Consider the following 4,441-nt stretch of genomic DNA (forward strand, 5'->3'; position numbering starts at 1 on the left):
AAGCTCCACCACCTCCACCCCCGGGCCCATCTGGGAGCTGCCAGACATACTCTGTGATCCCTGACAAACGAGAGATGGAGCTCTGGAGAAACAGGACTTGATATCCTCTTTCCACACAGACAGACACGCACCACCCACCATTACAGTAGAAAACATTTGGCTGAAACGTTTGTGTTGACTGTGTGCAAAACGGAAACTGTATAATGTATTTATTATGTTCCAGAAATGTAAACATCATTGTCTTATTTCTTTCTTTCTTTTTAATCAGTTGTGCACACACACACACACACACACACACACACAATTGGGCCCATCTGTTCAGTCTTGTTGAGTGGCAAGTGAAGCCTCTTCTCTGATGGGCATTGAAGCACATGACTGAAGGCTGCGCCAGACTGAAGTGCCCACCTCCCCAAAAACAACGTGCACACACACACACACACACACACACACACACACACACGCGCTTCCCCCTCCCCCCCACGTGTACACCCGTGCACACACACACTTTCACAGGACTGCCAGAGGAAAGCTAATTCACAAAGACTTGTCACACAACAACAGATGTCCTGCTCAGGGCCTGCCAACACTGGCCATTGAGTCGAATCTCATACCCCCCAGGCAGATCCCTGGACACACAGGCTTTGAAAGATACGTTGAGCACACTCAGCACTTGAGGTTCACGCTCACACACACACACACACTATAAACAATATAGAACTGCATTAAAAGCATTAAAACTTGGCCCATAAAGAAAGGGTTCTTTTGCTTTTCTTCTCTTTTGCAGCAGCAGAGTGTCTAATAAAAACAACCACCTCTCAGCAGCCGAGATACAGGAGAGCAGATAATGCAGAGAGAGAGAGAGAGAGAGGGAGAGAGAGAGAGTGAGAGTGAGAGAGAGACAGAGAGTGAGCGAGATTGAGAGAGAGAGAGAGAGAGAGAGAGAGAGGGAGAGAGAGTGAGAGGGATAGAGAGAGAGAGTGAGAGAGAGTGAGAGGGAGAGAGAGAGAAAGAGTGAGAGACAGAGCGAGAGAGTGAGAGAGAGAGAGAGAGAGAGAGTAAGAGTGAGAGAGAGACAGAGAGTGAGTGAGAGTGTGAGAGAGAGTGAGAGGGATAGAGAGAGAGAAAGAGTGAGAGAGAGAGTGAGTGAGAGTGAGAGAGAGAAGGAGTGAGAGTGAAAGAAAGTGAGAGAGAGACAGAGTAAGAGAGAGACAGAGTGAGTGAGAGAGAAAAGAGTGAGAGTGTGAGAGGGTGAGAGTGAGAGAGAGTAAGAGAGTGAGAGAAAGCGTGAGTGAGAGAGAGAGAGAGAGTAGTGCCTTTGTAGTACATGTGTAGTGAATATGTAGTGCCTGTGTAGTGCAAGTGTAGTGCCTGTGTAGTACATGCGTAGTGCAAGTGTAGTGAATGTGTAGTGCAAGTGTAGTGCCTGTGTAGTACATGTGTAGTGCATGTGTAGTGCAAGTGTAGTGCCTGTGTACTGCAAGTGTAGTGCCTGTGTAGTACATGTGTAGTGCAAGTGTAGTGCCTGTGTAGTGCAAGTGTAGTGCCTGTGTAGTACATGTGTAGTGCATGTGTAGTGCAAGTGTAGTGCCTGTGTACTGCAAGTGTAGTGCCTGTGTAGTACATGTGTAGTGCATGTGTAGTGCAAGTGTAGTGCCTGTGTACTGCAAGTGTAGTGCCTGTGTAGTACATGTGTAGTGCAAGTGTAGTGCCTGTGTAGTGCAAGTGTAGTGCCTGTGTAGTACATGTGTAGTGCCTGTGTAGTACATGTGTAGTGCAAGTGTAGTGCCTGTGTAGTGCAAGTGTAGTGCCTGTGTAGTACATGTGTAGTGCAAGTGTAGTGCCTGTGTAGTGCCTGTGTAGTGCAAGTGTAGTGCCTGTGTAGTACATGTGTAGTGCAAGTGTAGTGCCTGTGTAGTGCAAGTGTAGTGCCTGTGTAGTACATGTGTAGTGCAAGTGTAGTGCCTGTGTAGTGCAAGTGTAGTGCCTGTGTAGTGCCTGTGTAGTGCAAGTGTAGTGCCTGTGTAGTACATGTGTAGTGCAAGTGTAATGCCTGTGTAGTACATGTGTAGTGCAAGTGTAGTGCCTGTGTAGTGTACACTCCTCACCTCTCCTCTCCTGGAGGGCCTTGTGGAAATCCCCCACAGAGCACAGTTTAGTTTTAAATCCCGTTGATTGTGGCCAATTCAAATTCTTAATGAGCATCCGAATTTGGGATTAGGGCTGGACATAAATGCCACGCACTAGATGTCCACTATCAAGACTGGACCTAAGACTGGATTTAAGACTGAATCTAAGACTGGATTTAAGACTAGACCTAACCTGGACCCATGACAGGATTTAAGATTGGATTTAAGACTGCACCTAACCTGGACCTAAGACTCCATTAAGACTGCATCTTGTAGCAGTTGGTACTGTACATATGGCAATCAGGCAGCAGTAGTAGAGTTAATACAGTAACCAAAATACTGGTAGTGCTGTCATGTGCAATGAGTGTTTGTACCGGTAAAGAAGCACTTACACTGGCTCAGTGTCTCTGTATGACATATTTTGCATACCTTACAGTTGTGATGGTGTTCCAAGTCATGAGACTCCGCGTTATTAAGTGTAAACATGAGTAATGGTAGCAGTAGTGTACCTGTCTGTCTTGAGTCCCACGGAATATGAACTGTTGAAGACTTTAGTTGGGCCAAGGAAAGTTCCAGATGTGCTGCTCAGAGACATCATGAGTGCCTTGTCACAGTGTTTCAAGCCTAAGTCCATCCGGATTGCTGAACACTTCAGATTCCACAGGCAACATCAAAAAGAGGGAGTGTCGGTGACAGAATATATTCTCGCTCTGCAGACACTGGCAAGCACTTGTGAGTGTGGACAATTTCTTAATGATGCTCTTAGAGATCAGTTTGTTGTGGCCTCGTGGTGGATTAGTCTCACCTGAAAAAGGATTTGACCTTCCAAAAGATCTGAGATTCCAAAAGGCCTGTGATGTCGCAGTGGCTCTTGAGCTGGCATACAAAGACACAAAAGAGTCAAGAGACCATGCGGATATTCAAACGCTGAGTCTTCACAAGGTCACTTGCACTTCAGGTGACAGTCTTACAAAAAGAGGAATTGTTAACATGACAACCATCAGGAAGATTCAAGAACGAAACAGCAGTGTTTCTGCACAGAGGGACAGTGGAAGTGCTATCAATGTGCAAAATGAGCATTACTGGTGCACTGAAACATGCCATGGACTTGGTACGGTAGGCCATTTAAAAAGGGTCCGCAAGAGAACAAAAGGTGCTGATACCTTCAGCACTAGCAATGAGGATGCACTGGACCTACAGCGTACATGGACCAAGGAAAGAAAAAAGGGTTTTTTCATCAAAGCGGGATTGTCCGAAAAGCCTGTGAGTATCCTGAGCTTGAGTCTATTTATCTTGAGCATGTGAAAAGCTGCCCCCCCCCCCCATAGCCAGCCTTCATTCATCGGTGATATCATCCCTGTACTTGGAAAAACCCAGTGAAGTGTAGAGGAAAGGAGTTGAAGATGCCATGTGTGGTGACAAAGGGTAACAAACGCCTGTTTACACAGAACTGGAATTGGCTACAGAACTGGGAAAAGAGCTTCAGTCTGCAGGGATATGTAAAGACAGACACCCTACAGTGGAAGCTTGGCTTGGGCACAAGGATATTTTCAAGGATGGCTATGGAAAGATCAGAGGCTTTAGAGCCAAGACAAGAGTAGCAAGTGATGCCAAACTAATCTTTCACAAGCCACACCCTTATCCTTTGAAGGAAGCTGTAGACGGAAAAAAAAAAGAAATGCCTACAGAAAAATAGTGGAAGTGGAGAGGGGACACTAGGCCACCCCAGTTGGTTCAACGGCAAAAAAACACAAGGCAGTGCAATTGTGTGATGACTAGTGTAACTGTAAACCGATGCCTACTACCTGAAGAAGATCCACTTCAAAACGCACACGGTCTATTTACTACTCTGGCTGGGGGGACATTTTTCAGCAAGCTAGACATCCTTCGCTTATCAACAGTCACAATGAGAACCAGAATCAGAGCAGTAGCTAACAATCGACAAATGGATGACATTTTGATGTCAGCACCTAGGAAAGCAGAATAACTGGCATGACAAATCACGGCAAGACTGGAGAAGTATGGTGTGAGAATCAAACTTTCCGAGTGTGTATTGAGAGGGAAGCCCCAAGCATCATTTTTGGTGTAGATAAATTTTGGGGTCAAGAGATTTTTGCGGCTGCATTGTCATGTCTCCCATGCAAGAAAGATACTAAGCAAAGAGGAAGGAGGGATATTTCAGCTGTGACAGGTGGATGAGCTGCCTGTCTCTGCAAAGGAATTCTCAGAGGAGTTGGGGCACGGTCCCATCCTTTGGAAGGTCCTTGATCTTAAGTGAGGCGAGCAAACCAGCTATGTGTTCTCTGGGGCTCGTG

The sequence above is a fragment of the Electrophorus electricus genome, chromosome 1, assembly GCF_041902795.1.
Source record: "Electrophorus electricus isolate QZ-2024a chromosome 1, ASM4190279v1, whole genome shotgun sequence".
Classification (NCBI taxonomy): Eukaryota; Metazoa; Chordata; class Actinopteri; order Gymnotiformes; family Gymnotidae; genus Electrophorus; species Electrophorus electricus.